Below are 27,069 nucleotides of genomic sequence, written 5' to 3' on the forward strand. Positions count from 1 at the left end.
CACAATATTGAATGGGGTTTTGATTTTGCTTTATGCGCCAAAAGTTTTGTAAAACTTACTGACTGTATCTTTTGTTCTGCAGAAGCAGCTGTAAAGCTTTTCCTTGTAATGAAACACTTCATAAAAACTTGATAAATACTCTCAATAGGATTAAAATTCTGGAATCTAGTGAATATTGGTTCTCTCAAGGAGTGATTTTGGCAGGGAAGATTGGGGATTTGAGGCGGGGGGGGTGGGGGGTGGGGGGGGGGGGCGGTGGGAAAGCAGGTGTAAAAAAGCTGTGCAGCACACACACAGAATTTTAATCTTTCTTTCCAGTCCCATGCTCTCAGATGTAAATCTTTGCCAGGGTGGAAGGCAGTGAAGAGTCAGGCCCCTTGGGATGCAGTTCCTGACTGAGTGGTCAGACAGTGGTGCAGGAATACCTGGATGGATGGCTCTGCTGGCCCCAGGATCTCTAAGGATTTTGTTAGTTCTTCGGAAGGAGGTAACTTTCCATCCTCTCACTGCTCTCTGCTGGTACCTCCGATCTCTCTGTAGTGTTTTACTTCCAAAATGGCTAAATTGGTTGCTGTGGAGATTATTCCCATCATCACATTATCTACATCCAAAGTGCACTGATGCCAAGGACAGGCGTTCATTCTCAGTAAAGTACTTTATATACACCGATCATCTCTTTGGAGAATCCAGAGAACATTAACAGGGCCCATTTTCTGAGAATAGTGGGAGATATTCTTTTTCCTTTTCTCTTTTTTTTTTTTTGTGGTATAGTTTTTGTATAATAGCTATAATCTTTATTGCTTTGTGGTATATAATGCTTGCCGTAAATGGCTATCAGGATTGATTAAATGTCTGAGCTTCAATGTGCCTCCCATAAATGGCTATCAACATTGATTAAATGCCTCAGCTTCAATATTTAATCAAACTCACTAGCTGTCAATTGCTGTATACTACAAAATCATGAGATTATTTCTTAAATGTGATGCAATAAACCAAATCATTCATAAATCAGGTACAGTATTATGTATCTTGATATCTTCTCTCCTTTTAAGTAAAGAAGAAAAGCTTGGGCAATGTCAACTTCCCATGATAATCTATGCAGCAATTTTAAAAGGAGGCACTAGATAAAAAGTATGTTCTTTTTCCTAACATTTGTGTGAGAGAGAGAATTATTGTCATGTCTCTACCAGTTAAAATCAAAGACATGTTAGACTGAACCCACTAAAAGTTTCATGTTAACCAAGGATTTTTTCAGGATATTTTTTGTTTTGCTGTAAAATGATCAGGAAAAGGTTAGTGGAATCAGCAAACCATTGGAGCTTGTTGGCTGACTTAGGGTGTATTAGGAAGCCAACTTTCATGTTATTCAAGCTAGCTTCTGAAAATGGAAGTACGGTCATGGTGAGTCTAGGAAAATTATTTGTTTGACAAGTGTGTTAACTGGGATGTTTTGAAAAAACACTGCCTATGGAATGGAGAAAAAATAGGGAGCTGAACGGTGTAAACACCCGCACTAAATACTGTGGGATTCTGTTAAACTACTGAAGGGCATGCAAAACCTTTCTTTTCCTTGGTAAAACAAGCCCACTTGACGTTAGTAAATCAATGAACTGCTAAGACTGTCCAAATAATGTCTGTGGGACTAAGTACATTCCTACTGTAGGCATGGTCCTCAGCTGATATCTCTGTTGAGCCATCTGAGCTGTTGTCATTATATTTCTTGGGATGAAAGATCTCGTCACTGTTGTAACCTCTCATTTCAGTGGAAAAATATTTGAACTCCTCTGTGACAAGGTAAAAATACTTATTATAAGCAACATTTTCCTGCAATTTAAAGAGAAAACTATTTAGAAACTTAGGTTTTCTAATGGGAAGATGTTAAGGAACATTAACTAAACCTATTCATAAATCAGTAGCTGTTTTGCTCTTCCAGTTATCTTTAGGCGAAGCTCCAAAACTTTTACTTGAATTGAAGACTTTCCTACTCCCCCTGGGATCTCAGTGCCTCAGGGAGCATCTAGGAAGGTTTTTTCATTATACTCATGTTTTTTACATATACGTAACAAACAATGGAACCAGTTGAAAAAAGTACTACAGTAACAATTTATAGCACTGAAATATCAGACAAAATATTTCAGATAATATGAGTTTTCTGAATTAAAAAGAGAAAAAACAAGTCAGATTATTTATAAAGGTACTCTGTATGTTTGGGTTGGGTTTTTTATCCACATGTCACTGCCAGGAAATAAGACTCCACTGATTTTTACAAGAATTACTTTGTGTAGTTGATGCTATCACATGAATAAATGGCTAAGTATTCATTCTTTGTTTAGATTCCGCTGTATTACAAATGAATTCATAGATCATAATTTGCATTTTCTGCAAGTACCTGGTGGCTGAGCATCAAAATATATTCAGCAAATCCTCCAGGCTAATTGGTAAACAGGAAAAATTAATTGTAGTTTATATGAACATAATTAGACTAGAAGCAGAACCATGATCTCTGAGTTATAAAGAAAAAAATTGTCAGTATCATCACTGTCCTTATACATTAGGGTGGCCTGATGTACATTGTCCAGGCTCTACACCCAAATTGTCTCTGGGGTAAACAGGAATCATGCATCTTGTAGGACCAGGTGATGTCTAAATGAGTGAGAAACAACAGCAGCTCTTCAGATATCCTGCTGGCCTGATCTGCTGGTGAGGCTCCATGCAAGAGTAATTCAGCAACAGGAGAGTCAGTGGCTCCACTGAGGGTTTGATCCTGCAACATTTTGTTAGCCTCTCACTTTATTTTAGCCTTATCAAAGGACAAGAAATGTGTTTTGCAACAGGGTCAGAATGGAGAGACCTCTGTTAAAGGGGAGAGGGAATTGAAAAAATAAGGATTACATTTGATGATCTTAGAGAAGTTGATGGTACCATATGGGTGTTATTGGTGATGCAATAAGGACTATATAGGTAGTAGGTAATATCTGAAAATAATAGTGGAATAATGAAAAAATGAATACAAAGAAAACTATGTGATAAAGGAAACAAAAGTATGAATTGCTTAGTGCTCAATTAGCAGATTTGTGGACTAGTAATAAGGGATTGAATCCTAAGAAAATAGTGTAGTTTGTGAGATTGGGAGGATGTATGTATAAATTGTAGGACTGGGATTTAGTATGAGTTGTACTTTCAAACTGAAATTGGAACATCCTAGCAAGACACCAGGGATTGAAGTTGTAAATGACAGAACAGTTCAAATACCTTGGTATTTGTGTAGATCTAATCTCAGCTAATAACTATACCCCATTTAGGGAATTGCTAAATTCAAACAAAAGTCATCCTGATTAACTGACGTTCTGTTGTAGTGGAGATGAGATAAAGAGTAGAGAAAAATGAAGAGTATATCAGCTTTAAAAAAGAAGTAGCTGACAAATACACTGAAAGATGTTTATTTCAGGAAGAAATTCAATTCATTCTACTTTTTCCAGGGGGAATGGGAAAACAGGCAGGATGGTATACAGCAGGAGGCGAAGAAGGACTGACTGAAAGTGAGCATTAGAATCCTACAAATAAAAAGGGCAGAGAATAAAATGTCTTAACTTAATCCATGTGTCAAGTCAGTGGTGGAACCAGGATTAATATTCTGGATTTAGAACAAAACTGTGCTATCACACTTCATGTCCAAACACCTACGATTCACTAGCTGTTAATAAGGGAATTCTTTTTCCCATCTCATCCCATGATACACTGCATTTGTTAACGTTCTGGCAAGTATTAAGCACATTAGTTTTCTATGAGCAGTAGGTAAAAGATAAACTGAAGGTCATATTCTTCCTTCTCCTGTTACATATTACAGTGGCATGACTTTGTTTACCTATGTCCTAGAGAATTGTGTGGGCCTAAATATATCTGTAGAAATACACATTCATATTTTTGTGTGACTCCATTTCCTTTCCAATTACTATCTGCAGTATTACCCGATTCTATGTTACAGTCCTCTCTTAAATTTTCTGTAATGTACGATGATAAGCGTGTTCAATAAATATTAGTAAAAGTTTAACTTAGAGTTAGGAAAGATTGTTATTTACAGTGTTTTGTGGTGGTCTTTCCTCCGTGACATATTTTGTGTCATGAAGTGATTTTTGTCTGATGCAGAGTTACAGAAGAAAAGTACTTTTTGCTTTAACACATTTACTAAAGAAGCAATTTCCAATTGAGGAAGCACTACAAATGCTCTTAGAAGTTTTTCTTCTTTTAAACTTATGGGATAAGTTAAGTAATACTGTCAGTGGTTATCCAGAGTATTAATTGTGTATTTTTGGGGCAGGGCTTTGTTTTTTTTCTTTTTGCATTAAAAAACAGCAGGCTGCCGGTATTGCAATCTAGGAAAAAGGAGACCTGTAAGTAACATTTAGTAATGTGCTTTTCTGTACCAAGCTCTTCTCAGGTTATAAGGCTAGAGGAGATCAAACCTGTTGTTTTTCTAGAAATTTTAAGTAGGACAAAAGCATAATTTGATTGAATATATCTCGCTAAAATGTAACTGCTTTTCAAGTGCTTGTCTTTTTAAAAGTAAGGACTTTCTCTAATTTTTTTCTGTGGGAACTAAGATTTTTTTGTTTAAAGAAAAGTTTAAAGTACAGGTGTCATTTAAGGCTATCTGTTAATGTAACTATTTTCAGCCATTGTTGAGTTTCCCCTAGACCTGTTGTCCGCTAGGTGAATCTTTGAGGTAAAACATGTAAGTTGTCGTTACTCTGCAGTGTTTCTTAAGAACAAGTCACAAACAATATGTAGAGGATATAATATATTACATTTCTCAATGTATGTTTAGAATCAACCTGGGGAGCAAGGAGGGGGAAATGTAGTTTAATGGCCTATTTTTATTCTGAAGTGTAACTATATTTTTATTAATCTAAAGTCAGTGAATGGTGTTTGAAGGCATAGTTGTAAACTCTAAACTTTCCCTGGGCAGAAACAAGTCTGGCTGGGACGTAAAACCATGCTCCTCACCAAAGGCCTAAAAACCAGCCAACCCTGAAATAGCTGTGGCATTACATTATCTTCTAGATTACATTGATTTTATTTTTGCTTTAAAGTATTGGTAAAAAATATTTATTTCGTTATGGATATAGGACAAGAGGTAATAGCCTTAAGTTGCACCAGGGAAGGTTTAGACTGGATATTAGGAAGCATTTCTTTCCAGAACGGGTAGTCAGGCGTTGGAATGGGCTGCCCAGGGAGGTGGTGGAGTCCCCATCCCTGGAGGTGTTCAAGAGTCGGGTTGACATAGCACTTAGGGATCTGGTGTAGTTGGGATCTGTCAGTGCTAGGTTAACAGTTGGACTAGATGATCTTCACGGTCCTTTCCAACCTAGGTGATTCTGTGATTCTGGAAGTTTAACTTGAGAAAATATGTGGGTAGTTGTTCAGCCATAAATGTGGTTTATTAGTGTTTAGTTTAACATGGATTTTACTTGATTTCATCAGTTTGTTGCTGTCCAAGTCGAAAAGCTAATTAGGTGTAGCCCACTGCTATTTCCAAGAGAAAAACTACAAATAAAATCAACCAGCACAAATTGTTGACTGGTTTTGCTAAGCAAACAAGGTTACTCTCTCCATGTTTATTAGTAAAAAAAAATATTAAAAATTAAAACTGTTAAAATACATATAGTTGCAAAGTGTGCAGCATCATTCAGCAAGTCATCTTTAAAATTCCAGACATAAACTGTGTGTCTGAAGGTACTATAAAGTGGAGAAAGCCTATTCCTATATTATGTGATCATATAGAGATAATTTACTTTACTACTACATTTCCCCACTATAATTCTATTACATTTAGGGGCTCGTTTATTAAATAACACTTATCTGTCTGATGTTAAACTGGGCATGACATAGCTAGTCCTGCAAAACTGTAATGCTAGAGTGCAGTTTACCATCAGTGCTTGGAAAACAGTATGAACCAATGCTTCTTCCTGTGAATTCATCAGGCATTAGAAGTACCTTATCTAAAAATACCAAGGCAAAAAAACCAAAACCCAGAAAAAATGTCTGTCTAACATTTGTTATGTGAATGAGCATAATAACAGATCTGTAGAAACAGCTTTCTTTTATTGCTTGAAGATCATGAAGCAGCTCAAAAATAATATGAGGAAAGCCAAGCTGAAAAACCCATGTAGTGTCTATAAAAAGACAAGAGAATCCTTATGTCCTAGAAAACAGTTATCTCACTTTTTTTACAGCTAATGGGGTGAATGTGTTAATGTAGTCTTCTGTCAATGTTGTGTACTGTGAAGAGTGCATTGTCTCTGTTTTATAGATTAAAAACTATAAAACAGAACATTTGTTCTTGAATAAAAATTAAATAATTATTCAGGATAGGAAAGAGCTGAGCAAGGAACCATTCTTGAGTTCCTAAACTCTGTGTTGAAAAGGTGCTTTTGGTGTTTAGTTTCGGCATAAGAGACACCAACACTACAAATATGTGAGGCAAATTCTCAATACTGAGGTAACTGAATTGAATTTTGAGACAGCATTAATATTGCTTCACTGGTGATACTAGATATGTAGATAGCAGGCAACATCCACTTCGTAAAAGCTGTAAAGTTTGGGGTTTTCTCAGTGTGCTACCAGAATTTGCTGCAGTATTAAAGGTCTGTAGAAACACATATGCACGCTCCACTGTGCAGATTTCTGCTAAAACTACCAAGTATATTTCCAATTTGAAAAATCCCACATAAAATAAGGCAGAGAAGTTGCACGCACATGTGTTTTGAGGCTGACGTGCTCTGGATGTGTCGGACTTGCACCGTAGAGTATCTCTATGCTATGCACACCTGGAACCAAATCAAATGTGCTGAAGAAAATCAGATATGTGGTAGCAGAATAAGAGTCCATCCAGTTATAATTGCAGCTTTATTTTGAAAACATGGGGACCACAGTATAATTTTTATGAAACAATATTTTTACAAAGATATTTAGGTCATAATTCTGCAGTGAAATGTAAGTTGGAGAAGCTTGCGTTGGTTTGGCACACAGGCTTTCTCATCTTCCAGTTGCTTAATGGATTCAGAGGTTTTTTAATAATGCAAAATAAATATATGTTTAGTATTTATAACCTAGCACCTATTGGAATTTGTCTTAATAATATTTTTTCTAAATATTTCATGTTGATTACCTTTTTGTTTATGCATATATTACCTTGCTAATTATGGTGGTACTAGGCTGATTAAATTTAATGAATTATTGAAGTACACCTGCAGTGTTTTACATAGTTACCCTCAAGAGGTGAACAATTTCAAAGCCTTACTAATAACTGTTGAGGCTAGGATATACAGCCACTTTAAGAGAGGTAAAGGGACATTTTTAAAGTTCTGAGAATGTGAAGAGTTGAGTATGCCCAAGGATACACGGAATCCCTTATCCCCAGTGTGGATTCCCTTGCCCTGGCTTTTTAACTGAGTGTATCTGTGGAAATGTTGAAGTTATACTTTATTAAGGTATTTTTGTTCATATGTTGTTTTGGAGTATTATTAACTTTGGGTCCAGTTTCTCCTCTGAAGCACCTATAACTTATGTGAAATCCCAGCGTTCTTCCAACCCACTCCGTGTTGGCGTGTGATGCTTGGATCCCTGCAATTCCTGTGAAATTCCCAGTCTAGAGTGTTCCCTCACTCTTCTCCCAGTGTGACGTGGAGTTCCCTATTTCCCCCCATTCCTCCCTTCACTGAGCTTTTCTCCTCCCTCTGCCCTCCCTCTTTAAAAAGTATCCTCACTTTAATAAGGGTAATAATGCAGCCTGCTTTTCCTTGCTTTCTGTGAGCTGCCTTCCCTGTAGGTCTCCATAAGCAGAGTCATAGGTAGACCTTTAGGGCTAAAAGTAAAAGGAAGAATTTATAATTCCAGAAGGTGGAAGAGCCCCTGGGGAAACTCCTTCCCTTCTCTTTTCCATCCTTTCTTTATCAGTCTTACACAAAAGCCTGGGGACGAAATGATCCCTCAGCAAATGCCCGTGGCAGCTCCTGAGGAAAGGTCTTGTCAGAGCCAGCACCCCTACTTTGTCCAGTGGGGAGGTATCAGGAGAGAGGGATACGAGTGGTCTCTGCCTGGTAAGGACCCATTTCAACCACTTAAATCACTGTGTTTAATAACATTTCTGCAACCTCATTTCAAGATTAGGAGCAATGGAGGCCTTTTACAAGCTCTGTAAATAGTGTCATTTTACTGAGGAGTGCATGACATGACTGATTCTACTGTATTTTCTTGTGACTGAATCTTGACTATATGGAGAAATACCCAGATAAACCAGTTAACGTTTTCTTGTTTTCCTCCTTTTCTTCTCACTAATGAGAAGAGCTGTAGAAAAGGGAAGAATTCCCTTAGTTAATTGATAATTTTCTAGCTGACAGTCACACCAAAGTCCCTGGTGGGAAATGCTAAGAGAGAAGAATTCTGAGCGGAAATTTAAAAAAAAATAAAATAATAGAAACTAGCTGTATTTGCTAGCAAACTTATTGCTGTGATTTAGGCTCTAGAGTCTGCTTCTCAAATAAATATCAAACAAGTAATTATGTTGCATCTTGAGCAACAACTGAAAAGAAAAAAAAGATGTGCTTTGAGACCATTTCTGCTAGAGTTTTCCTAGGCAAAGGAAAATAAACCTGAACGTTTTGGATAAATACAGGACCAGATCTTCAGATGATACTGCTTCAAGTAATTACTTTAAGCTCCAAGCAAGTATAGTAGGGTGAATATTTTGCCTATTCAGTCTGTGAGCTGTTGAAATTTTGGATTTCTGCTTCTTCCCTGAAACATCATCAGTTTAGAATTCACCCAGTAAACCAGGAAATGTCCTTCTGCATGAGTTGGGAGTATTTCCCAGTTCACACTTAATAAAGCCAGTATGGCAAATGGTGTAAAAAATAATTAGACACAGCAAGTTTCATTAGCGATTTTTCTGCACTGCACGATTGCAGAGATGTTTTCATATTCACTGATCAAAATCCCACTTCTATTTTGTGATATATTAAGTTCTTTCCCTTGCTATTCACAGTTGACTTTAGTATGTTAATATGACTTTAGATGATGGAGGTTAAAGACGATGTAATGCTGCTTGTACTGGTGTGACAGTTGTTACATATTGAGGTATAAAATGACCTGACTCTGCAGTCTTGAAGCTGGCACCTTAAACTTAATAACTGGGGGCTGAATTTTCTTTCTTTGGCTGAAATGTCACCTCCAGACCCTCACACATAGGTTTATTTCTACCCTTAAAATTCTAGAATCACATATTACTCTTGCTTTTCCATCACCTTCCCTTTAAATTCACACATGTGCGTTAAAGTGTTAGAAATTCAGTGCAAATTCCTCCTCCTGGGATTCTACTGAATGGTGATATTCAGTTACTGTACCTTGATGTCAGCCTGACTTTGGGGGAATCTGCTTTCTCTCCGTGCACAGAATACCCAACTCAGCTATCACCATGAGGATCTAAGGAGGAAAGTTTGCCTCCAATGTCTGGGTGCCACTGGGATTTCTCATGCTATGTATAATGCATGATGCAAGTTGCTGCAGTTTTCCCCTCATTTTAGTCCATAGCTCTAATCCTTTTGGCCAGACTTCTGCAGCACGAATACCTATGAAAAAATTGTGTACCAACACTTAGTAATTGCTAATGAATGGGTTATTTTTAAATTTTGTGGCAGAGATGCTAGGAAGGCTTGATGAAAACACATTTTGCATTCATGTAAATAAAAGGCTAGTTATAATGGAATTTTGACCATTGGACAAATGTGATCCTTGAGATTTAGCCTGCCGTGTACAGCTAATTAGAGTCCAGAAGCCATATTCTTAGGTATTTACTGAGTATTCTTTAAGTAGATCATAACATTTTAACAGCAGCTCACGCTGATAAAGGACACTGAGTAATTTTATTCCTTTAACAATAGATTCCAGATTCTGCCTTGGAAAAGGTAGCTGAAAGTTTTGTGAATACATATCATATTTTGTATGCTCCAAGACAGCAAAACTAAATAGCTCTCAACAAAAGATTAATTACCTTCTTTATGCAGGCACAGACCTGATGGATGTCATGTATCAGATATAAGATTTCCAGAACTGGGCTTGCTTGCAGCTGGTCTGCACCCATCCCACTCTCCCGACCCACAAGCGGGATGGAGCTGGTTGACCTGACCACTGATATGACCACTAGCTGAAGCAGAGACAAAGTTAGCATCCTGGCTTCTCCTCTGCTGCATGACTGAACAGGCTAAAGCCCCAATGAATTGATTAGAGCAATCATTTGTGAAGCTCAGAGTAAAGGCTCCAGAAAATAATATTGTGTTTTCTGCACTGCCTCTGTAGCGTTGGAGTGCTTATTCTGGTATTTCTGAGGAAGGCATCATTGCACTTCCTTGGTGCTGGGTTAGAGAGGTGACAGGATTAAAAGAGGTTTATTAACTTTCTCACATCCTGACTTGGAGCAGAAAGGGGCAGTCATTTGAACAAAAACAAGTTAGCATCTTGAAATGACAAAATTGAGTCAGCTTTTTGTAAAATTCAAAGTTTGAACATATTTCAGGATTAAACTCTACTGAAGGAAGAATTGCCTGGAAAATAAGATCAAGGTTTTCAGTCTACAAATATGATGCCTGAAGAGAATAACCTCATTCCTATCTAGAAAGAGGGAAAAAACCCTTAAGGGTATGTACATCTTACTCATTAAAGTAAATAAGACTACTTAATATCCAACTGCAGCACAGCCTTACTTTCTGGCCCAGTTTTATATGCTGGAATCAATCCCATTTAAGGTAATGGGACTACTCATAATGCATATTCAAGCACATAATGAAGTGTCTGCAAAAGCAGGCCATAAATGAGGGAACAGCTTTGCATGCTTAAACGCTTGAAAGCTGGTCATCTGTCTCTCCCTTGACAAAGCATTAATTTATTAAAACAGATTATTCACTAGTGAAATTTAAATTTTTCTGAATTTCGGAATGGACTTTCAGCCCAAAGGTGGTACAGAGGTAAATAAAACTGTGTGAACTTTAAGTATTAGCAATTCCTGACACAGTTTCAAAAAGTAGGCCTGGAAATTCACCTTTAATTCTTTTGAAAATTGATGCTGAAATGCATGTAATTTTAGTCTAAAAGATTTTTGGTTGTTGATAACAGTGCCTTGGGGGTGATGGTGTTTAGGTTTTTACTGTGAACACCAATGAAGCTCTGCAGTTTCTTTGGCTTTAGCTTAACAGTTAGTAATTATAATAGGACAATGTGCCAAACCAGCTGTAAGGCCCTAATTAATGAAAGGACATTCCCCACCTGTTGCTTCAGCCAAGTCTGATTGGTATCTGCAAACTGGGATTTCCCCTGGTGAGCCTGTTTTCAAAGGATTTCTTACTATAAAGGAGGTGTGGAGGTAACAGGCAGGAATTTGGCTGACTGAAAGATATGGGAAGGGGATTTCTCTCTTACTACAGAAGCAAATATGCTAAATATCTAGCAAGCTGTAAATCATGAGGTGGGTTAAGATAGCAGTGGGTATACACTAGTGCTGTAATTACATTGATTATTTATTGATTATAAATCCAGCTAAATTATGAACAGTATCATTCTTATAATTAAGAAATTAAACAGGAGATGTCTAAGGTAAAAGGAAACAAAGGGTATGCTTGAATATCTTGAGGAAAAAAGAAGCAGTTTGGAGAGAAGCTGAAGGAAGGGCTTAAAACTTTTTGTAGGACTCGGTAGATTTGAGTAAACGTTTGGCAGAATATTTATTTTGAAAGGATATTTAAATATGTGGTTTGCATGCTGAGACCTACTAATTTTTACACTTCCAATTTCGCAAGAAAGATACTCAAAACGAGGAGCTGTTTTTTAAAAGCACTGACCGATGTTTTTCTTACATCAAATCTCAAGAGCTAAATGTTGTCATTAAGTGTCTACAACCTGACAACTTCAGCAGCTGGACCCAGGGGTTGTAAAATAATCAAGACATTAAATACAGAGAGGGAGGAAGAAAGGCTTCTTAGGGATATGCCAAATCATATTGCTTCACATTCTGGCAAAATAAATGTAGTTCTTGTCAAAATTGAGTATGAGCACTCAGTAGGTGCCACATAGAGTAGTTATTGCTTCTCATGGAAACTTCTCTGAACTGACATGGTGTTAGATGCTCTAGCTGTGCTCTGCACTTAGGACCTGTAAATACAGTTAATAACAATATATGCTGGGTTGTTTGAAATAATTACAAATATAGTTCACCTGGAGTATTTAGATTCCTGACTTTGGTCTGGGGTGATGAATTATTATTATTTCATCCCACAGGGTTCAGAAATTTACCTGGGTAGCATGTGCCTGTAAGTATTCCCCCGGCCTGGTCCACAGAAAACATGAGTTTTTTAGTCTCTGGCTGCCTCCTTAGGAGCTCAAGTAGTTGAAAATTGTTTTTTAAGCTCTTCAAGTATCTTGTTCAATCCTTAGTGCTGGTCAGCTTCACATATAGGGGCATTCTTGGATTTGTTTTGGGCTGAGATTCTGGTAGAGAAAATAGCAGAAGTTTGGATGTGTATGTGTGTTCCTCATTCTTCTCATGCCCTCTCGAGAGGGAAAGGAGAGAGGCTCCTGAAATTCAAAGCAAATATAGTGCATGTCTCTGATGACTGAAATCTTCCAAATTGGATGTGATGCATGAGACTAGCTCATGAGCGTACATGCTTGTCTGTTATCAAAGAGACAACTAAGTGTTGCTCTTGTTCTTTCACACCTACCTCTTCTGTCTCTGCCAAGATATGTTTCCTTCATTTGTGCCCTTATTTAGCATGCTGTCCACCTACTATCTGCATTTTCATTATGTATTTTAAATGAGCAATAAAAAAACCCATTTACATAATGAATACATTTATATTGATATTATGTTATATAATTTAGAGATGGTACTTAATTATAACTTGTTTATAATTAGGTCTCTTGCTATGCCAGCTAGCTCTTATGTTATTTATAAAACTTCAGGAATAGTAGAAAAGCATGACTATCTGAATGTGAAAATAATCTTTGGTATTGCTTTTTGTAACCCTTTTGTGCCTCTTTCCATTTATATTGAGGTGTTCCTTTTTTACTGGGATGAATATTCATGGTAAAGACTTAGTGTTTGCTGGTGAGGATATACTGCAGAGAAACTGCTGCTGTTACCAATTTTAGTTTGAATTTAATTTTCTAGTTGTTTCAGATCAGGAGGTAGAAATGTTTTGGGGGTTTTTGTTTTCTGATTTGGTATGACTAAACAAAGTAATGCAATAATTTCGGGACTTTACCTCTTAAAAGCTGAAGACTGAAATGTATACATGCTCCTAAGAGATTTGGGCAATCAAGTATCTTCTAAGTTTCTTTGACAATCCAGCTTTTATTTTTATGACACTACTGATTGTCATCTTATAAAATCTGTGATGCGTTAAAATGGATAGAGACTAAACTATGATGGATGAATAGGGACAGTCTTCAAATGAAGATTTCAGCTTTAGAGATAACTGATAATTTTTAATATCTGACTATTTTAAGGAATCAAACTTGAAACCTTTGAAGGAATCATGCATTGGCTCATCACCTTACAAATTGAGTCTTTTTAAAATGCTGAAAATGTGCTTCCCAAATTAGTAAAAACTATTGGAGTGTTCAGTCTATGCTTTCTGCATGTGCTCCTTCTTAACCAGAGTTATCACTGAGGGCAAACAGCACTCTTGTTTAGAGGGGAAAATAATTTGAGGTTTCACACATTAGCTATTCCCGGTTTGTTTATCTTTCGTTGAAGCAGTGACCTACCCTGTCTGTCTTACTGAGTGTGGTTTCCATAGAAACTAGCTGACTGGTAGCATGTTTATGTTCTGACAGCAATCTAAAATGGTCTTTAACCACATACTGTGCTAGGAAGAGCAGTAGTTCTGCTGAACATCAGGAAAGCTGTCGATGGTCCAGTGTTGAGGTTCAGCTCAGGAGAACTGCTGGTCTCCCTTGCGGAGACTGACTGATGTGTCACGTGAAGACAGGCCATAGGAGATGTGTATAGATAGAGAAAGTTGAGTTTGTGCTTACATGGCGAAAGTTATTTTTGTAAAGGCCATAATCATAATCAACACTGAGAAATAAAGCACAACAGTAACCACAACCTTCAGGAGTTACTACCAATGAAAAATGGCATTTTGTAAACTGAGGGGCAGCCAGTTTTCACTAAGAAAGTGAATTCTGTTTGCTTTGTCACATGAAGTTCTCTCCCTTGGGGAAAATGTCAATTCAGAAAACATATTTTGGAATGAATTGTGATCTGGCTCTGTAATTCTTTTAAAATTAAATAAAGCAGGCTGGTCCCTGCAGGTTCCACTTGGGAAAACTAAGACACTCTTATTCAGTTTGTACACTGCCTCTTCTGCTTAGTAGAAAAAGGTACATAGTGTTATGTCTACAACTTCTCTTACGAAACTTTTTCTGCAGAGATAGACTGGAGGTGTGGACGTAGCTTGGAGGGCAACCACCCATCTGGAGAGCATGTTTCAGAAAGGAAATGAAAACTTTTGGAAAGGTCTCTCTCTGTAGTAATTTTAGGTTTAAAGAGTAATGTTTGAAAATCATGGAAGAATTTTAGATACTCTCACAGTATGATCAATGGGTCTTCAGGTTTTAACAATATAGAAAAATAGCAGATATATATTAATAAATCAGTTCATGACAAAATAACTGAAGCAGGTTGCTCTAATTCCTAAGGATTTTTCCTTTAATTTTAATTCCAATTAATTGACTTTCAGATTATCACAGTTCATTTTCTGATCCAATGCAGAGCTATATTCCTGAAGAGGCTGTGCTGTACTCTTCATACAGTACAGACTGTCCCTACTTTAGTTTCCACTGTGTAATGTTTAGCTTATTATTGTATCTTGAATGCCTTTCTAGTTCGCAGGTGTTTTGTTTGGTTTTGATTGGAACAGGTTTCACAGTTATTTTTTTTTTAATTATTTATTTTCTACCTGGATGAGTCTTCTCACTGTCAATTATTTCTCAATTGTTTTCATGAATGTTACTTCTGGAAAAATATATGCTTTTTTCCTTTTTTTTAACCCTATTGATGAAACAGAGTAAAAAATAGAGAAAGAAGTAAAAATATTTTTTTTTTTATTTACTTTGAAACACATACAGAATCAGAGAAGTGTCAGTTGTAAGGGACCTCTGGAGGTCTCTGATCTAATCTCCTACTCAAAGAATGACTTACTAGGTCAGCCATGGTTTTGTCTACCAAAGTCTTGAAAGCCTGTAAGGGTGGAAGACGTTCGTAGTAGACATCTTAAGGATATGTACCTATCTTGGTCTATTTAGAAGTCCAGTTCTTTTTGAAGTATATAATTCATAATTGTTGATGCTATGCTTTTTCTACACGCGTCTTGTTCGGAGTCGTTCACAGGAAAAAATTGAAAGACTCATCATATATAAGCTCTTAGAGAAGTTTAGATTTCTGAATGTTGTAGCAGAAAAACATTTTTATTCTTTTCTTGAAGTGGAAGGAAAGGACTCCTTCAGTGTTAACGGGAGATCTGTATTTTGTTTCTGTAGCTTAAATTTGAATACAAATTCAATAGAAATCAACCTCTTTCTCTCCCTAAATGTGCTCTAGAGAATTATGGCCAAAATCCACAGCTAAGATATGCCTAACTTGGCAGCTTATTTATTGCTTTATTGATTAACATTCAGACAACAGCAGCACTGGTGAAACATTCAGTTCAGTTTTCCATCTCTTTACTCTTATTTTTCTCTCTGTGGATTACCCTGTGTATGATCAGTAGAAAATGTCAATTGTTCTGCTATCTTGTGTCTCAAAGAACAGAATCAAGATTTTAGGGTACTTAGCTGTACTTCCAACATATCGTTTCTATAATAAACAAAAAAATTACTGGAAAAGTTATGTTTTTCTTAGTTTACTTTATTTGAAAGATATTTTTTTTGTTCATACAAAGTATCAGGTGTATAATACTCCAAAGAATAAAAGCACAAAAACAAACTGCCAGATAAAAGTGCTGTTTTAAACAGACTGTAAAGGTTTGATTTGGTAGAGTAACATTACAGGTATCGGTCTGTTAGAGTCAGCACATGTAAGAATTTGTGTAAGACGTGTTCTCCATGGGAATGATTTCAAGAACAGAAGAGAGCATTTGGTTAAAGTTAATCACGCTCTCTCCCTTCTATCTAGCACTGTGGAGAGAGCTTCACAGCTGAATGAAAGTGAGAAAGATAAACACAGCTCTTCTGAGAAGTTTGTATGAAAAGTTTGAACAGAACAGGTTAGACGTGTGAGGTGGAACTGCATACTGCCGTGAATTTTGGTCTCTTCTCTGTAACACTAATGGAACAAAGACAGCTCTCAGGATTATATGTTGATATCCTATATATATATACTAAAATATATAAAAACTTGAAATTAAAATATGCTACAGAATTGAGCTTCTGCCACCTTTATGGTTACATCTGACCTACATGGAGAGATCCTAACCTATACGCATTATGTGCAATAAGTCAGGGGATTCTGCAGCAGCCTCTTTCTCTCTCTCTCTCTGAGACAGCTGTAGGTGTTAAAATCACCATCTTACATACAAAACTGAAGGATTAATCTTCTATTTAGTATAACTCTCAAAGGTACAAGCTCCATTTGTAGCGTTTGTATAATGTGTGCAAGATCTAACTCTAGGCGAGTTCAATGAGAAGTCACTGAATTGCAACTTAAGGCAGTCACTAGCAGAAGCTGGGCAGAAGGTTCAGGCTGACCCCAGAACTTAGTTTCTATTATTGATCATAATATATTGAGTAATAGTGGAAACAGAGAAGTTTTTCCTCTAACTATATGCCATGTTGCATGCCGAATCCTACAAAGCAGTTCCTGGGCTTTCACAAGTCTGTTTTTAAGATAGGTTTGTGGATAGCTGCTTCTCATGCTCCTGAAGCAGACAGATGCTGTATTCCTTTCCGTAAGAAAGAGTCTGCAGAACTGGTTGCTTTTAGTTAGATTCCTATGCTGGGTTTTTGACTAGTGGGAGTACATCCAGGACTAAATGTGAGCAACTAATGACAGCACTGAAAGAAGACTGGAACGTAACAGTAAATGGCATGATTACATGAATAAACACTCCGAGTCCTTGTTAGCAGATATGTCAGAGTGATGCGGGACTTAACTCATTTGAACAACACAGCCATGTCACTTGAATAGGACAGCAATGCAGTCAGAGTAGTTGCTATTTGGAACAAATTATACACTGTACTTGAAAAGGTGAGATGCTGTGTTACACCTCAGATAATGAGAGAAAGATATAACCAGGCTATTGTTTAACGTGTACCAGAAGTATTTAAACAGGAAGACCAGAGGCAGCTTTCCCCATCAATCAAAAAGTATGGTGTAGAAGGAAAGAGATCAAAGTGTCTCACTGGCTCATTTTAAAGACTGTGAATTAGCTCTGAGCAAGGTGTTAATTAAAAAACAATCTGGAAGAAAGTTTCAGGATTTGCATTTTGCAACAAAACTTGACTCAAGTCAATTACAAGTTTATCTCGGGTTAAGAGAATTTTCCTATAAGCCTGCCTTGGTGTGTGTTTCAGATAAATGATGCAAAACAACTATCAGCAAGGATCAATGTGTTTGTCACATCAAAACTGCACTATGTGATTTACATTACCTGGGACTGACAGTAGTCTGATTTATCAGAGTAGCCCAGACATAAAAGACTCATTCTGGAGTTCCATTTACAATTTTTCTAACCCATCTTTGGAGAATATTTTGTACCTTTTCTCCCTGTCACACTGTCTTCTAAAAATATACAAAGCAAAAGACTAAATAGTCGGAATTTCAGGGGAAGTTTTTAAGATCCAGTGGGTCTTAATTTGATCATCTGTGTGTTGTCTCTGCATTTTGTTGGTTTTGTAATTGTTCTATTGAGTAACTTGCAGTTCTCATCTATGTTGGTATGAATAGATATGTACTTCAGGAAAACCTGTGAACTTTCATCATCTTTATTTGAAACCAACGGCCATTTAATTAAAAAGATTTGATCTTTATCTGAGTCAGTTATAAAAAAAAAAAACTGGTAGTGAGCTGGGGTGACAGGAGTCACATGTGGCTGGCATTGTGTTCTTCATAAATTTCCAGTGAGGTGCTCATGAATTCACTAGGTTCCTCTGGGCTGTGGCTCTCTGTAAGGATGAAAATGCTCTTTTTTCCTCTCTTTGTACCTTACTTCTGAAGCCACTAGGAACTGCGTGAAAAGAGAAATGGGGAGGCACTGTATTCTGGGTTTATGAGAAATTAATAATACAGCACTTACAAATGTTTGGAGTGTAGTATAGTAAATGTATTGAAAAAGACAAGCTAGTAAGTATTGCACATAATTAATACAGTTGTGCTTTTTTACCATTGTTTCTACAGTGTATCCATGCTGAATCTCACAGGAGGCACCTCTTTTCCATTAGCTGAATTTTAACTAGCGTAGCTTCCCAACACTGTGTGAGATTTATGATCTCATCTTTCTTCCAGTGTCTCTATAATTAAGCAAACCTAGGGGTGAGATTTAGTCAAATGATGCTGAAATTAAACTTATTCTACTTCTGAAAAACTCCAAACTTCATTGAAGCCACTATATTGAATCTAAACGTGTTACATTTTAGTTTGGCTTATTCTTCCTTTAAGACTGATGGAAGGAAATAATTTTTTAGCACTTCTAAAAAGTAACAGATCCACAGCAGTAGAAAGCAGCTCCCCCCTATATGAAGCCTCCTATGTATTATTTAGGATCCAGAGATGCTATTACGTCTTTCCATCTATTGCTATGCTTATTGGAGCATGGTATTAATGCGTTCTGCTATAAAAGACTATGATGTAAAGCACTAGATTAACTTCAGACCTTGTAATCTGTTTGTATGTTTTATTGCTTCAGTTTGAAGTGGCTCTGGAGCTTCTCTGCACGATGAGCCTGTTGATTTTGCGGCATCTTTAGAGTGCAAGTTGGAGTCCTTTTTCCTGCTGCTTCAACGTGTAAAATGGCTACTGTTATTGCCTGGTTTACTATGATCTTTAGTATCGTTAAGATAACAATACTACCTGATGAAAAAGAGTACATCATACCATTGTGACGGGCTAAAAATTGTTGCATTTTAGCAAATGAGTAAATGAGGGTTGTTCATTCTTTCTCTTTTGCAAAACAAGTGGGGAAAATATCCTTTGCAAAGTGCGTTGAGGTCTGAAAATACAATGTGAAATGTACATTCAAATTGCTATTTATAAATATAAAAAATGCAGGTAACAAAGTTAAGTACGGAATTGTTGTAGATATTAGAATAAAGCCCACATTTCATTAAGTCAGTCAGACAAGAAAAGTTCTGGAGGAGGCTAATAAGTCCACCAATGCCTGCAGTGAGATGTGAGTCACCATGCGTTGGAGAAGAGTGTTTTAAAGTGCTCATAGGTGGCATAATTTTGAGGCATCAACTGGAGAGAGTTAACAGCAAAATTATGGCTGAACCTCCCAGAGTGGCCACTGTGGAGTTGACATTCCCACTGTAATTATGAGACACAATGTAATTTCTCTGACTGCCTTTGAAAACCTTAGTTTCTATGTGTGTATATATATTCCCTTCTCAGGCATCATTTTACCTATGTTACTTCTATTTTCCTATTTTTCCTGTTATTCCCTGGCAGTTTTGCTGAGTGGCCATGAAATACTATTCAAGCTTAGCAATTTTAGGGAAGTCCAGTTTACGCATGATGCTGAGTCCAGAACATCACCAGTAACTCACCAGCAGAAACTTAAAGTCCTTTGGCAATCTTTGCTATGGTAGCAAATATTTAAAATAAGCACTGTAGTAAACTGCTGATTATCACAGTTATCCCAGTACTAATGTACTACCCTTCTGAGGATGACTTTTACTGCAACAGCAAACAGCAAGATTTTATTCTCCTCTTATGAAAAAATTGCAGTGACACTAAGTCTGAAACAAACTAGAGATCTTAATTTGATTTTGATTGGCTTAAGGAAGTTTTTGTGGTTAAAAACTAGGAGTTTCAGACAACCCAAAAATATCACAAACTTGGGATAAATAATGCCTGGAAATACTAGATGGACTTGACTCAGCGTGCAAGATCTGACAGCTTTGAATAAATGCTGTATTCAGAGCTCCTTGTGTCTTTCCGTTTAATTCAGTAGAGGTGCAAAAGGAAGAGCAGAGCAGTCTCCACCACCTGCAAAGCTCAGTTGCACTGGATCAAGAATGCCCAAAGTTAACTAGTTACTTCATCTTGAGATTTAAGTTCCCTGGGAACTTGGTTCTGTGTGTTTCCACACAAAAGACAATAACTGTCTGCAATAAAAGCAGTATCTATGGGCTATTTCAGCCTATATGTTTCAAGGGAAAATAGAAAGTGTGAAAAACCATCAGCATGTTTCAGTTACTGGTGGGTACTGCATGTAATACACTGGTGTTTCTACCTCAGATGGGAGTTAGTTGCTAAAGTATAAAAAAAGCAAAAAGAAAAAAAGGATAAACTGTAAAATCATGGATATAATTTAATAAAATATTATAATCTATATATCAAAATTGTGAAAGAGGTTTGAGACAAGACAATATGAACCTGAAAACTTTCAGCTCTGCAGTTGGTTGGAATATGGAGCCAGCCACTCAAGGCAGCAGTGGCGTTAAAGAATTCCGGTACTGGGATGTGTCTGTAACATGCCCGGATTTATTCACTAACATTAGATTGGGCTAACTATAAGTAATTTCCAGAATTGAGAAGACTATTACATCACCTAGGATTTTTTTTTTTTCTTATTCTCCAGGACTGCATGATTCTGCAGCACATGGGTTGAGGGACACACTATTGAAACTTTAATGTAGATTTTTATACTGATTTTGAGAGCAAAGTCTGCAGCGAGGAGTTGCAGCTTGCTCCGGTTGGGCATCTTACCTTCATATATCCACAGGACCCTGGCAGGCAAAGGGTGGTTGATTTTTGTATTACAGTGATAGCCAGTAATCCTAGGGATGTTAGATGGTGCAGCAAGTCTTTTTCACCTTTCCAACGCTCCCTTTCTGCTTGTCAAGGAGCCTGGGAGCTCACAGAGTGTGGCTGCAGAGTAGAGGTGGGCTGTATGTGAAAGAGTGGAGGGAAGTAGCAGTGTCCTGTGTAGTACCATCCTCTCCCTGCTCCCACCCCAGCTTCTCATACCTCCTCAGAATGGTTTCCAAGCTCTCCGTTTGGAGGAAAGGGAGGATGACTGTGTTAATTTTAAAGTTGTTATTGCTATGAACACCATAATTGGAAAACCAGTTAACAGATGCAGACACTCACAGTACTGAAGAGAATGGAAATTAAATTAATGTAAACATGTTTCCAAAATTATATTAAAATGACTTTTTAAATTTCTGCACAAATTTTCAGTTCATTATTGCCCAGGCAGCGTTATTTTGTAGCACTGTATCAGGAACTGTCTTTCCTGAGGTGATGCTTCCTCAGAGTGATGGGCTGGAGGTAGATGCCTCAGGATTCATCTCAGAAGTGTGCAGTGTGGCAATGGGCAGAATGGCAACTGTATTTCCGGTAAAACTACTCCAGGTATCTGCCCTTGTGAGGTTATGAGTAGAAAATTGCCTCTGTTTTGACCTGCTGCTGCTGTCTGAAAGACATGACAAACTGAAATGGACACCCTGATCATATAGGTAAGGAAAGCAATTTTTCATGCAAGAGAAACACCATAAATGATTCATAGTACCCATATTTCTCACGGTTATTTCCTGTGGGTGTTGAGAAGCAGGGATTAGGAATGAATGGCAGTGCTTACTGCTCATAAGGGGTTTGCCTAGAGGTGATTTTACTTCTTTAAGCTTGAAAATTAACTTTATAAATGCCAGTCCCAAGAGCTGCAATTTCAATACCCTCCATGAGTTTCAGATGCATAAGACAGGAATGTGCAGAGTGTGTAACAAAAAAAAAAAAGTGCAAGTGTTGTAGCACTAGCCTGTGCTGAGTGGCTGCAAGTGCTGAAGGAAAAAGCACTTAAAACATAGGAGAGGATTACAAAAATGGGAGCAGTTGTTAGTGTTCAACAGAACTTTTCCAGATGACACCTGGCTTCTGGAGGTCCACAGGGCCAGGTTCTAGGGTTTAACAATGTTTTTGAAATAAATTCCTCTCCCAATCCTGTTTTCAGAATGATGCTGAAGTAACCTGGAGACAGAAACACAGTATCAGCCTGTGAAACAGCAGCCCCACTTTCCCCACTTCGTGAGGGTCTCCCTGGAGTGATAGGAGCTGACCTGCTAATGTTGATGTGAATGAAATTACACACATACTTAACTTTGTCTTCACTATGCATATCTGTAGGATCAGGGCCAGTAGGCAAATGGTATTTTGCTATTTACGTAGGAATAGAAATTTTAATTTTTTTTTTTCCCCCAATGTTATGTGCAGTCTGTGACACAAACAACATTTAAGCCCAAGTGCCCTGAGACCCACTCAAGCACTTTGGACACAAGATGAATCCTATTTCCCTGTAGTGCAAGTACAGTTTAAATGCAAAACAATACACATGGGGATGGGTGGAAACTCTGTCTTTAATTTTAATGGAGATTTATGTCATATAATATAGCTGATATTGGACTATCTCCTGAGAAAAAGGAAATATTGCCAAGAATAAAAATGTGCAGGAAAAAGATCATAGATTCTATCAGTGAGAAATTAGGAGCTTTGCAGACTCTGTATGACTTGCTTACATACCTGAGTGAGAAGTATGTGATGCAATAGTTATATCTGCCCAGACTCAGTAATCTCTGGAAAGCTGGATACTGCAACCCACTGTTAATTTAAAAATATTGTGATTTTGGCTTTCACTGTTTAAAAAAAATTACATCTGGCAAGTAATGAGAAAGTACTGGAAAGTATTGGAAAATGGACTTGTTTTGATAATTTAATGTGCCAATGATTTTGACATTTGTAATCAAAACCTTTTTCAAAGCATCCCTCATTCCCCTCCCCGTCATTCTGTGTGTCAGTACCAGAAACCCTCTAGTTTTTGCAGTAATACATTTCAGAAGACCTCTTCTCAGAGAGGTTTCATCATTATGTGGAGGATATATATTCAGCAATCAATAGCTGTCATTTGCTCTTTAGAATAGCTTTGGTAACGTCTTAAATCTGTCCAACTAGCTGACATTAAGTATTTTTTATTGTGCTAAAAAAATTTAATTGGTATAATTCTCAGTAAAACCCCTAGTAGCCACAAGGGTTAGGTTATGATGCACCTTGATGTGTAGCTACTCATACACAATGAAGTCCTAATGAAGATGTTACATAAATGCCTACTTTTTTTATAGTAAAAATTTTAGACCTAACTTCCCTCATGCCTGCATTTTCAAAAAAGATTTTGCTGGCACTGGCGAACTCTATACTATTCAGGAATAGTTTAAGTTCAAGCAGGCCTGAGATGTCTGTATGTTTAGAGTTCTGTTAATCATAAAGCAGATTAGGTTGCCTTTAATGTCTAATTTAAATTTCCTACACTGAGCAGCTGCTGAGCTGCTCCACAATGGTTGCACATCGCTAAATATCAATGTACTGAAAAATGAAAGATTATATACGTTTATAAGCTGTCCTGGTTATATCTGTTGCACAGGCTCGGTAGTATTGGAAAACCCATCTCAAAGCAAAGCTTAAAGATGAAATCCTTTTCTGCAGAAAAGAAAGTAAATGATTCCTTTTGATATATCCTTATACTGTTATAGTTCTTGACAGAATAGCCTTTTTTCAGCAAACTAATTTCTGACAGGAGGAACCATACTGGTTTTCTTACATTTTTAGGAAGTGTGTGCTTTAAGTATAACTTAAAACAAAATTTCAGAGCACATACCCATGTGAAATACTAGTACATACTTCTTAAATTCTGCTGTGAAGAGTAAGGACAAGAAATAAGACCAGTCCCAATATTTGGTTTTATTGCCAAATGTTTAGTGGTGGTTGATTAAGATGGTTTTATTGAATAATTCCCACAATATGGTGATTTCCAAGATTCTGAGAGTACTGCCTAAATAATTAGAGGAGGACTGAAGTATCCTTTGTAAGTGTATATGATCCCCTCATTTGTCTTTTCCAGAACCTGAAGACAGCTCTGAATGACACCATTGTGTGTTGGTCCTTTAGGGAAATAAATACAAGCTTGCTCTAGTTCAACAGCTATATGTTGATAATACATTTTTTTCATTTACATTTAATGAAGACTTTCTGGGTGAAATTCTTGTCCTAGAAAAATGGCTCCAAGGGTCATTAATAACCACAAATTGCTGAGATACCTTTTTGGATGTTAATCCATCTCCTTTAGGAAAGATGTCTTTTTTTTTAGGGTTGGGTAAATCATAGTTTTATCTTATGCCAAAGTTAATATGAGTGTAATATAACAACTAATGAGTTATTTGTTGTGTTCTAAATTATGATAGCTGTAAATTATTGTTTCACATGATATTTGGACTGCTGGATTTAAATAGATAACAGCTTATTTGTAAGGGGCTTGCCCTAGCATGGGAGACTCCTCCTGTAAAATAAGTCATACCATACTGTTAAATGACCTTTTTGTAACAGCAATACTAGAACAGAGGCTCTAGGCAAAGGAAAGTAGGCATAGCCAGAGAATAAGAGACAGAAACTTCAAGCAAATTTATCTCAACTAATCCACGCTGTCATGTTTTTCCCTGTTCTCTCATTCGTGCCTCTGTTGTTCACGTACCACATGTTCAATGTCCAATGTATAGAGACGTCTAGAGCAAAAAGTCCCACCAGAGTTGGGGGAAAAATCTTGATCACCATCAGTAAATGTTAAATGATTTTTGTTTGTATTTTACTTTTTTATATGTTTTCCAGAATATCTTCATTATATTAAAAAAAAAAGGTTACATTTTGCAAATGTTTTATCCGAGTGATTTAATCCAATGCAGAAATTCTGAATGAAACCATGTGTTCCCATGAGTCTGTTTTCATCTTTGTAGGCCTTGATCTTAAAAAGGCTTAACTTCACATGCTGTGCTGGTACTTAAATATAAATAATCCTGTTGATTTACTGTGCTTATATATGCACTTAAGAGTTTGGAAAATTAGGGCATTAATAGCAACACATGCGTAGGATGGGATTTAATCAAAGAGCTGTTAGCTATCTACTAGAAGATAATTTTGCCAAAATCACAACATGTGTAGGCAGAGGAGAATGTGTATTTTTCTTTGTAGCTCGTGCCAAACAGCAATATTAACTGCAAAAGTTTAATTTGTTAGTGCCGCACTTTTGATTCCTTCCTGAGTGATTTTTTTTTTTTTTTTTTTTAATGGCTTTGTCTTACAGTCGAGAAAGAGAAAGGTTGGTTCAGGTGTATTGCACTAAGAAGTGCTGTAGTGGTGAGTCATGCACAAACACAGGCAGTGAAGTTATGAAGCTCAAGGTTAGTTTATTGTATGTAAATATGTGAAACTGCTGTGGCCTTCCTTCAATTGCTAGGTATTTCTGTCTTCTAATACAGGTTATCTGTGGTCATTCAGAAATCACATGAGAAGTTTGTTAATAGGTAGACTGACAATAGAAATGACTACAGAGAAGTCCAGATATTCACAAATTGCATCTTGCTGGTACTACCACTTACAGAACTGATAGAAATATCAGTCGTGGTAGCTGGCGGGATAGGTTTTATTTAGGGAAATCAGGATTTCTGAAGTCTGTTGCTTTTTCCATTCCTGCTATACTCAAACCTCACCAAACAAAATGTGTATTAAAAAAAATTACATACTACAAAGTCTTTTTTTTTTTTTTTTTTTTTTTTTAGGACAATGGGTCATGACTGCCCAGGGTTAGAGTGAATATTCAAAATGATGGTCCTGCTCCAAAATCAGAGATCTCCCTTTTCGCTTTCCTGTTTTATATCTGTATGTTAGAGCACAATTTCTGCTCACAAGAGATTGGCAAATTTTTGATGGTTTATTTTTCCAGGTTTGAGGGTTTGGATCATCTTCAGAATGGAAAGAAAGGTTGCTTTTGGATATTTTTTTTTTTTGGTCTTTTTGATTTAGACCCAGGAGAGCAGATCTTTTCAGATCAATTGAGATTTGTCCTTAGTTAGGCTAAAATGTCACTTGCTTAAATTGTGAGATTTAAATAGCTTCTAAAATAAAAGTAATGGATGGCTTATCTGTTTCCAACCTGTCTAAACCCTTGCTGAATTACTCTTGGTCTGATTCTGGATTCCAGTACTGCATTTACAGCCTTTGCCTAATTACATTTTAAGGGCATAAACAATTCAAGGGGAAATACACAGTTAAGGGAGAAGATATCTATGCAATATGCTCCTCAGTAATGAAATTCAATGCAGTTTTGCTGGCAATGGGTTTTATTTTTAAATGCATTTGCCATGTTTAACTGCATTTAGTTAGCTTTTCAATATCTTATCCTAGCCAGCATTTTACTCTTTTTTTTCAGTGTTGTTATTCTGTCTAAACAGAATAGAAGTCTGAAAGACTTTGGAAGTTATATCTGTGTTTACAGGAAAAATCCCAACTTGTCCATTCTTCAGTTGAATAATCCATTGAAATTGCAAATGCTTTTCAAATGATCTAGCTGAATCTCCAGATGTTCCTCTAATTGCTTCCAGAAAAGCTATATTCAGTCACATATAAATCTCAAAGCTCATTTGACAAGTTTAGGTAATTTATTAATTCACCTGAATTGTTTTTTCCACCTCTGAATTTAATCTGATGAAAACTCAGCTCTTTTAAATGTGCCTTTATTTTTGTCCTCTAGGAAAACAAATATTTGTTTGCATAGAAAAGCTGCACTTAGCTGTGGTAAATGGCTTCTTTGAATCATGGACAGAAGCTTTATGGGACTCCTTGTGATTCCACAGGAGTCTTATTTTCATTTACTGCCCTACTAATCATAAAAAGTTGGCAGTCACTGGAAAGCAAAGTGACTAATGTCATCTTACTGTTCTTCACACCACGGCAAGAAGCATATTCCTTTGATCCAAATTGCC

General features: G+C 36.9%; 1 long non-coding RNA gene across 1 annotated transcript in view; it reads left to right on the plus strand.

The window, feature by feature from the left end:
* Positions 1-369: 369 nt before the first annotated feature.
* The window catches only part of LOC141952094 (uncharacterized), a 102,324-nt gene continuing 75,624 nt past the window's right edge, over positions 370-27,069 (plus strand). Inside the window, exon 1 of the long non-coding RNA XR_012631547.1 lies at positions 370-487. This is a non-coding gene — a long non-coding RNA (uncharacterized LOC141952094). The remainder of the gene's footprint in view (positions 488-27,069) is intronic.

The sequence above is a fragment of the Strix uralensis genome, chromosome 19, assembly GCF_047716275.1.
Source record: "Strix uralensis isolate ZFMK-TIS-50842 chromosome 19, bStrUra1, whole genome shotgun sequence".
Taxonomy (NCBI): domain Eukaryota; kingdom Metazoa; phylum Chordata; class Aves; order Strigiformes; family Strigidae; genus Strix; species Strix uralensis.